Below are 9,084 nucleotides of genomic sequence, written 5' to 3'. Positions count from 1 at the left end.
CTTTCTGTTTCAACAGCAACACAAGAAATCAGGTGACCGCGGCGCTAAAAACTCACGTGATCAAAGAAGATACAACGTCAAGATAGTTCACACATCGTAACGCGACCGTAAACCCCAGTTCCCTCCAGCATATTAATACTTTCCGTCTGTTAGTCTGAACATCTTTAAATGTGAAATCTTCCTAAATAAAGGTAGCTAACTTGCTAACAGGATAGCTATCATCTTTGGCTTACAACGGTCGCTAATTCGAGTTGCGCATGCGTAAGAAGTATCCGTTAAAAAACTTATTTTTAAGCCAGTTTTGGGACGTATCTACGTATTTCATGCATAACTACCAGTAGATTGAACATATATTAAACATTTATGTGTATATAATGTAGGTCAGAGTAACTATTCTTCTAATTTGAGTGTTTTTAATGTGGGATGTGAATGCGGAAGTACGACGGGATTAACCTCTTGCTTCGCCTGCAGTCTTTGGCTGTGTGTAGGTGTGGCAGACATACACTGTAATCACTAAAAACAGAGCCTGTAACACTGTAAATACTGATTAATTTCACAGTGAGTGTGCTTTTATGTATTTTTTTGTACATATTCCACTAAAATACATTTAGTAATAAACGAAAAGGGGGTTCAGTTCCTCCTTTCTTTGGTGCAATGAATACTAAATCCATTAGATGGCGCAATGTCTCCACACTATAAGAATAAACGTGGAGGTAGGCTATTGTGATTGAGACGTCGATGTTAGAATTTCAGGGGGTTATTTTTTTGGAGATTAAATTGTTGCTGGAAAAACAATATAGTAACGCAACTCATGGGACTGTAAAGAAAGTGCCAGCAAATAATATTTACTTGCTGTTAAAACAGGATATTTCTGATATTTCTCCATAGTTGTGGAGGATGGAAAATAAACACAAAATAAAAAAAGCAACATAGATAAGTAAAGAATAGTAACTCAACTCTATTAAAAGCACTGTAATGGGAATAAAACTTTCCACAAATGTGATCCTGTTGTAATGTGAATGTTAAAGCGCACTTATAAATATAATTACTATTATTAAAACGACTCCTCAACAGGGCTGCATGGATGATGAGACAGATTTAGCTACTATGCGCTGTTATAATAGACAATCCGATCAGGTGATGACTGTCCAATTAAGCATCAGTGTTATCACTTCAGATCCAGGGGTTTCCTTCCCAGGGTACCAAGGGCTTTCCATCCTCCACGCAGGATAGAAGACTGAGTTCCCACGCATTGTGGAGGTCCGCTGTGCCTCTAGCAACAGACTACTCCTCCAAGGAGAAGAAAAAGAGAGAGAGAGAGAGAGAGAGAGAGAGAGAAAAGCACACGGGTTTTGGTGACAGGCACCATGCGCAATGACTGACTCTGTGGTGGGATCCAAGCGCCGCGCAGAAATTTAGTCCGCATCATTCCCTGACAGCTCCCGGAGAGAGGAGGAGAGCAGGGCTGGATTCTCAGGTAGGCTATATCATCTCCTTCGAAGGATTTTCAAACATTGCATTCTCCAACCTAAAAAGCACTGTGAGCTTATACTGCGTTTGGCCAGTGACTCAGTGCTTTAGAATTTCTCAATTACAAGTTGAATGAATGCAGCATTTCATTCACAAGACAGAGATGGGCTGCTCTCTTATAAGGGGATTTCATTGCCTGTATTTATTCATTTGATGGAGCACATTTTTGCTTTTATGAGCCAGCTGCTCACTGAGTCATTGGAATGAAAGGGGGGACATTTGTGTGGTTGTGTGCGGTGGAAGTGTGCATGGAGCTGCTGCTAATTAACCTATGTGAGGTACAAATTATGTAAATGACGTTTGATTGATTCCTTTGTTTTATGGAAAACATGTCTCACTGTAACACTGCTCTGCAGCAGAATGTTTGTGTCATTCACGCAGAGGTGTTCATGGAGCTGATTACCTTCTTTGAATTGTTGCATTGATTTTACTACAGCATGCTTTGGTGTTGTGATTATGTACTCATGAATGGCTGATAAATATAACTCTTGGTGGAGCTAGATGGGCTGTTGTTAAATCCCCCCTTTCAGATGAATGGTGGCTGGCTGCACTCCTGCAACACGGGTGCTTCCTTGTTGCAGATCTGATATAAGAAAGCAGAACCTGGTAAGTCATGTGGGAGATTGTGGTTGCGGTCCCTGGGCGTTGCTGCAGGATTTTTAGGAGCGCACGGTGGTGCTTCATGTGCCTGCAGACTAGGAGGAAAACATCAGTGATGCCTCCAAATGCTGATGTGGGCAGGGCAGCTCTCAACTCCAGCTGTGCCACAGGACAGGTGATCCCGTCGCCTACTTGTTGTGATATTACCTCATCCTGCACCCCCGGGGTTTTACACTTTGTGGGTCAGAGCAGGGCGCGTTGTAAATAGACTTATTGGACCAAACCGGTTCATTGCTTCTGGTGTTAATATGGAAGGAGAACAGAGGAAAAAAAAGAATCCGCCTCTCGGTTCCTCCATCTCCAACTCCTCCTACAGACCTGAAGCATGGGGATTAAATGGGGGAGGGGAGAAAAGACTGAATGAACAGTGTGAGAGATATCTGCAGCTGCCTCCTCTCACATGAGCAACCACAGTAGTGATTGGACGACACCCTTATGCTGGTACCTCTCTCTCTCTGTATTTCTCTGTCTCTTTGTCAGCCCACTGTTCTCTGTCCAGTGAAAGACTGGAATTAGGCAAGAGGGAAAAGGGGAAAATTGTTTCTGTGGACATAAAACAAGAGAAAACGAGAGATGAACAGCACTAGGAAACATGGGTGTTTAGGGAAAAGGTGGAAAAAGATGGAGCAAGTGCTCTGCAACACTAACTGCATTATTTAAAGCAGAAGCATACGAGGCGACTGTACCCATAATCCCACGTCTTCTTCGTCTTCCTCTCTAACCATGCTGTCTTTTTCAACTATGACTGTTACGAACCACCCTAGCTAGATGCATAATTCCTGACAAACTGCAACCAAGTTTATTGATGTGAGAGATGACACTATCATTGCAACAGTGACCCGTTCTGCATGGGCTTTGAAATCTGGCACAGGTACAAGTCTTACTACAAAACACACAGACGCACAGGCACACACACACACACACACACACACACGCACACACACACAGCTTTTAATCATTCTGATTCTCGTCTTCTGATCTTGCTGTTACCATGGCCACAGTTGGTAAAGGTGCATGACTCTATGTTCCTCTGTGCTCTTCACAATCCATATATGGAGCTTAGAAACCAAATCATATGTTCTACTGGAAATATCCGTCGGTTTCTGTGCCCTGCGTTTGAGCATATTTCTTGAATTTGTTGTACGAGAGACATTTTTTTCTGCCATTTGTGGCCGAGCTTCAGAAGGGAGTGGCTTCATCTTCAAAATCTCATCAGAGCGGTGGATGAGAATCGATTCACCAGCCTCTCTGAAACTGGTGATTAGATCTCCCTAAACACTGTGGCATATTGGAAAAGACAGAATGTAATTAATGTGGCCTTTAAACAAAGTTCCCCCAAGAGAGCAGGGAGTTAAAACAGAATCGGGCTATGGTCGAATCCATAAACACCAGCCCATCTGTAAGCGACATTTCTGTCCAATACAATTTATAAGCTCCGACACTTATATTCAGCTGATTATAATCACCTCTGTGCGTATGTTGTAGCTGCGGTAGTGCTCTTGCCCCCAGAAGCTCCGAGTGACGTCTAAATAAACAAACTTTGAATTTCAAGTCACATAGCCGAGCTTCCCAACAGGGGTTTTGTCTCAGAAGTTGGGCCAAAGCTTATTTTTAGTGTCGCAGTGTTTCCAGAGAGGAACAGGCTCTCGTTTGCCAACAGAGATCCGCTAAAAACACCCAGGGGTATTGTACCTGCTGGTTTGCTGGTGGGACAAGAGGGAGGGTCAGATATCCAGCAGCTGAACGGTGCCAGATCTTCAAAGCAAAGGAAGAAAGAGACAGAATCACGGCAGACACGCTGAGGGGATCGATAGGAGATCTGATTCCTTTCTTTTATATGTAGTTTATCTCAACGGACCACCGGCTGTAGGTCACTTCTGGTTAGTGGGGAATAAATGCGTAGTATCTTTACAGCAGACCTTTACTGCACTGATTTAATGTCGCTGTCTGGTTGTACTTGTTTCGCTGAGATAAGATGGGAGGAAATTGAAGGAGCATGACTGGCCAATGCATCAGCAGCCGGTTCTCAAAATCCCACCTCTTACCTCTGGGGCATACAGGGATGAATCACCATCAGCCAAGCAAATTTAAGACTTACTGCAGGCTCTGGCCGGAGTGCAATTAATTGAGTGCTCTATAGCCATTTACTTCCATAGTTCTAAAATAAGGCCTGGATGAAAGAAGCCTCTGAATTACATCAAAATGTGATTCGGCGGATATTTGTCTGCTGTACTTGAGGGTGATTGCTAAATATGAGACCTATAGGATGTGGGCTGCTAATTCAGTGTGCATTGTGTTGATTTAAGAATGAAATTCACAGCCCCCGACCCCGTTTAGGTCTGTTGCAGAGGGCCAACAGTGATAGCAGGATAACAGCACGGTAGCTTGTTGGTCAGTGGCTGGTCTTTCCTGTTTGTTCTCCAGCGATGCGGGACCTGGAGCCATGCCTGCTGAGAGGATGTAGTTGTGTGTGCTTGAATCGGTGCAACACTCTCACATTTGAGAGGTGAAGAGTCCTCACAGATGGTTCCACAGATGGTCCCTGTCAACACCGTTGTCTGACTGAAAACATGGATAATTTGTCGAAGCCACGGACCTAAAAGGCTAACTAACATCCCTACTGTTTCCCAAAATAGAGTTCAGTAATTTCTCAATCTGTCTGACCCTCTGTGGTCTTTTTCTCCCCAAAATCCACTGTTCTGTATGTAATGTCTGATAGAGATCAGAGTAAAGAAAGCATTCACTAATGCCTTAAAGAGGGGACTTACACAGAGTGAAAAGCAATGGGGGTGGGAGTTGTAAATAATTAAAAAATGCTGAGTGATGTTTTCCTCCTGCAGTGGAGGGCTTCTTGGTGCAGTGCTTTACAATCTATGCCCAGGTCCAGACCTCAGTGTGCTGCTATATTGGCATCTCAAAGTCCCTTTATGGGGGATGAATGGAGTTGTTTCAATGCAACTGGGAGTGGGTGGCTACCTCGTGGTTTTTTTTTTGGTCCTTCCCACCCCGTCTCCCCACTCGCCCTGCGTGCCTGGTGTGTCAGCATTAGACATCAGCAGCTGAATACTGTGAGGAGACCAAATGATCTGCTTTTTGACCATCTATTTAGTAGATAGATTGGCACTCATAACCCTTTAAAGGTCCAGTGTGTAACATTTAGGAGGATCTTTTGGTGGAAATGTAATATAATGTTCATAAGTGTGTTTTTATTAATGTATAATCAACTGAATATAGGAATTGTTGTGTTTTTGATACCTTAGATTGAGTCCACCATGTTGAACCACCATGTCTCTACAGTATCCGCAACTACACCAATAGATGCCATTAAATCCTAAACACTGGACCTTTAAGTTGGTTGTAGTCCAATAATCCATAGTGTACTACTTGTGTTTATGGTCCAATCAGCTGTGTGGTGGACTTTATTGTCTATAAAAACTGTCTACACAGACCTTAAATATCTTCTTGACATTAGAACCACCAACCACCAGCCCACACGTGTCACTACAGAATGTGAAGAGGCAGCTGGTTGCACTTTCTGATGACATGTAACCCACGTGTGAGTCAAGGTATTGTCAACTAGTTCATGTTTTAGTGAAGGTCTGTAGATGACTCATAACTCAAACTCTAAATTGGTAAATTTCACTTCTGATTGGCTCTCATATAAGTCTGTATTTATAGTGTGAGTGAAGAAGAGATTTAAAAGGAGAAAAAAAAGGAAGAGTCTTCCCTGCTCAGGCATAATGTTCCAGATCACCACGGGACTTGAGTCGAAACTGTAGACCGGCCAAGACTCTCCTGTCTGAGGATCTCAGGCTGTTTCATAATATATAAAACAATCTGAGTAACCGCCAGGCCAGATGGTGGAGGAAGAAAGATTTGTAAAAATAAAATGCTATTTTCCTTCTCTTCTTTAACCCAGCTATTTAGATTTCTTTTTGCAGTTTCAACATTTAAGCTGAAAATGTATGCAAATGTATTTTGTATTCCACATTTTTTTCATTACCATACCAAACATCCATGCTTCGCAATATCTTTTGCATAGATGAATCCTTTTAGTGTTGCTTGATGTTGCTCACAGTTTCACAGTGTTATAAATTATGAATAAAAAGTCACACAAGGCAGTGTAAGCCCGCTAATGGCTAAGTTTAAAAAAATGTTACAGCTAAGCTAGTTTCTTGCAGCACTGTGAAATATTGGGTCTTTTTAATAGGAAAAAAACACAGTGTGTTATTGCTGGCGAAACATTACTGGTCACAGCAACCTGAAAAAAGCCAAGATTTATCCAATCATTGGTAGCTCAGCATCAGCACCACAACATGTTTTGGAAGAAAGTGCTGATTTGAGCCCACTGGGACTCTGCACCGGCCAATGGGAAGGGTTGTTGGTGAGCGATTGGGTGGTGGCTACAGCAGAGCTTTGAGCCAACGTTATACATAAGTAAGTTTTGCCCCGAGGCGTTAAAACACGAATGGAGGCCGAATGAAAGATAAATTAAAATGAAGCCAATTGTGGGACTTTGCATTGATCTCCGATTCTCATTAACCCATTTTAGAAATGTCCTTCTTGGATGATGGCGAGGGAATTGTTGACCTGGAATTCAAGCGCAGTACTATGTAGTGTTTCAATGTCATTATATGCAATATGAAAAAAAGGACACATAGTAGGATGTAAAAAAATCTGATCAATATATGGTTTCCTGTCAATTTATTAATTATTTTATTGTTACAGCACAAATTTATGTAAAACATTGGAGTAAAATCTTTGCTTTTACCCAGCTTTTTTCTTTTTTTTTTTGATCTCAGTACAAGAGAGATGTCTCTCTTCCCTCTATCCCCACCCCCCTTAAGCGCTCAGTGCTGTGTCCATAACGATCCATGTGGGATCAATCCACCAATGCCCCGCTGCCTTGTTGTCACTCTTTCTGCTTTCTTCAGTCCTTGATTCCACAAGCAAACCAAAAATCTTAAAAGAATTGACGGGCTGTCGGCCTGAACAAGGTGCTCTTATTCTTGTCTTCTCCTTTTTTTTCTGTCATATGTTCTGCAGTAATGACTCATACACCTGCTATTGAAAGTCACATAACACTGTTAATTTGTGCAAGTGCTTAATGAGACTTGAAGCTTGTTTCTCATGCTGAGTGTTCACCTCAAGTATCCAAAGAGAATGCATGCCTGTGTTTCTAAAAATGGATGGAAAATGTGTAGGGTGTGCTCTGGGAGTTGTGTATGCATACATCCCTGAAGGGGTATAGATGCAGATTTGTATTGACTATCTTCTCGGGCCCTGAGGAGGAGACACAGTTTTCTAAACTGGTCCTCTCCACCCCCATATGAAATTATATACTGGAGAGATCCTGCTGGGAGGATGACTTATGATGATCGAGCAGATGACTGGCTTGAGTCGATGCTCTCCCTCTGGTCTTTCCTGTTGTCATCTCGCACATGGTCTGTTACTATTCATGCCTGGTGTATTTGTAGACGCTGTTGTGTGGTTGCTTGCACAGTTCTGGGCACCACTTTGGAGACCGCCACGTCTGAAAGCCTAGTCACTGAGGCTTCATGACATTTTGGAAAAGAGAAAAACACCACAGGAAAATATCTGCTGCTCCCCAGAGAAGAATCCACCACCTGACTGAGTCATCTCATTTGGGAGGGAAACACGTAGAGGAGGATTGATGCACCGAGTCAGATGACGCAGATTAGTTGCATTTATAACCTCAGTACCACAGAGGATGACAGTCTGAGGGTCGCAGTGATGTCATAACTGCAGAATAACAAGGCTCAATATGACATTTTGGTCAAGACAGTCCATTATAATTGGGCTCAGATACATTCATGATTATGTACTTTTAAAACCATCAGATGTAAACCCTTTCTGACTGCACAGTAGATGAAACCAAGCTGTACTTTTCTTTGTTTAAAGCTGCAAAGCCCATACTGACAGCTCTTTATGAGAAAAGTCCACGTATACGATCCTTCAGACGATCTCCTGAATGCTAATTGGCTTGTCACCTCAGCAAAGAATCCACTTCTGTGATGCGGTAACATCCATCCCCAGCACCAGAGAGCTCTGATTTGTCTGAGTCAGTGATTACCCAGCCAAAGTCTAAATGCCCCCCTCCCATCTGTCTCTCTCCATCCAACCTCTCCAGGACAAGAGTGTTAAACAAAAGTGGGATTATTCATTTTGGCAAGTGACACTTGAGAGCCTGGGTGTGTGTATATGATATATATATTGTACAGTGAGAGTAATGTCTGAACCGTCAGACTGCTGAAAAGTGGGAAAAGACAAATGCTCCCCGGGGACTGTGTTGCCACTGTTGACTGGATGCAGCAGCAGCATCAGAGGGAAAAGCCCACACCCAGAGCGTCTATTGATAGCACAGCGAATTTGTTGTTATTCTGTGAATCCCGCAGGCAGTGCAGCAACAGATTAGAGCTCAAAAGGTATGTAGCCTGGCGTTACGCAGCATAATACGAGCAGCTGAATGAGGGAGACGGCGGCGCACCCCTCCCTTTCTCTCCCTTTTTCACTTTCTCCAAGGTTCTTCAGCGCCGGATTTTACTGCTGTGAAAAGCTGAACACAAGTGAAACTTATTGATTTTCCTTTTAGCCTTTATCATTACGCATTCCTTACTGTAGCTCTCCCACTCCCTCCAGCACGATACCTGCACTCTCCTCATCCTGCACATCACAATTCTTGATATTTGAGGCTCCGGAGAGGCTTTTACTTCCTCTTGTTGCTCCTCTTCAGGGCCCGCTGGTCCTCTCTGGCTGCTGGTACTTCCCCTCAGGACATACACTGCTGTATCTTCCGGCCTGTGGTTGCTGCAGCATCACTCTTTCTGTATTTTCTGGCAGACACTTGAAGTCAATTGCACAGCCCCCCCCCCC

General features: G+C 43.2%; 1 protein-coding gene across 1 annotated transcript in view; it reads left to right on the top strand.

Annotated features, from left to right (window-relative positions):
- Positions 1–1,237: 1,237 nt before the first annotated feature.
- The window catches only part of LOC118325177 (rabphilin-3A-like), a 20,628-nt gene continuing 12,781 nt past the window's right edge, over positions 1,238–9,084 (top strand). Inside the window, exon 1 of the mRNA XM_035657756.1 lies at positions 1,238–1,477. The gene's annotated coding sequence lies outside the window, so the exon portion shown is untranslated. The remainder of the gene's footprint in view (positions 1,478–9,084) is intronic.

Source organism: Morone saxatilis, unplaced genomic scaffold (assembly GCF_004916995.1).
Source record: "Morone saxatilis isolate NCDOM2014 unplaced genomic scaffold, NCSU_SB_2.0 Contig16, whole genome shotgun sequence".
In the NCBI taxonomy this organism is placed as follows: domain Eukaryota; kingdom Metazoa; phylum Chordata; class Actinopteri; family Moronidae; genus Morone; species Morone saxatilis.
Note: the sequence above shows the minus strand (reverse complement) of the source record. Positions and strands in the feature narration are given on the sequence as shown.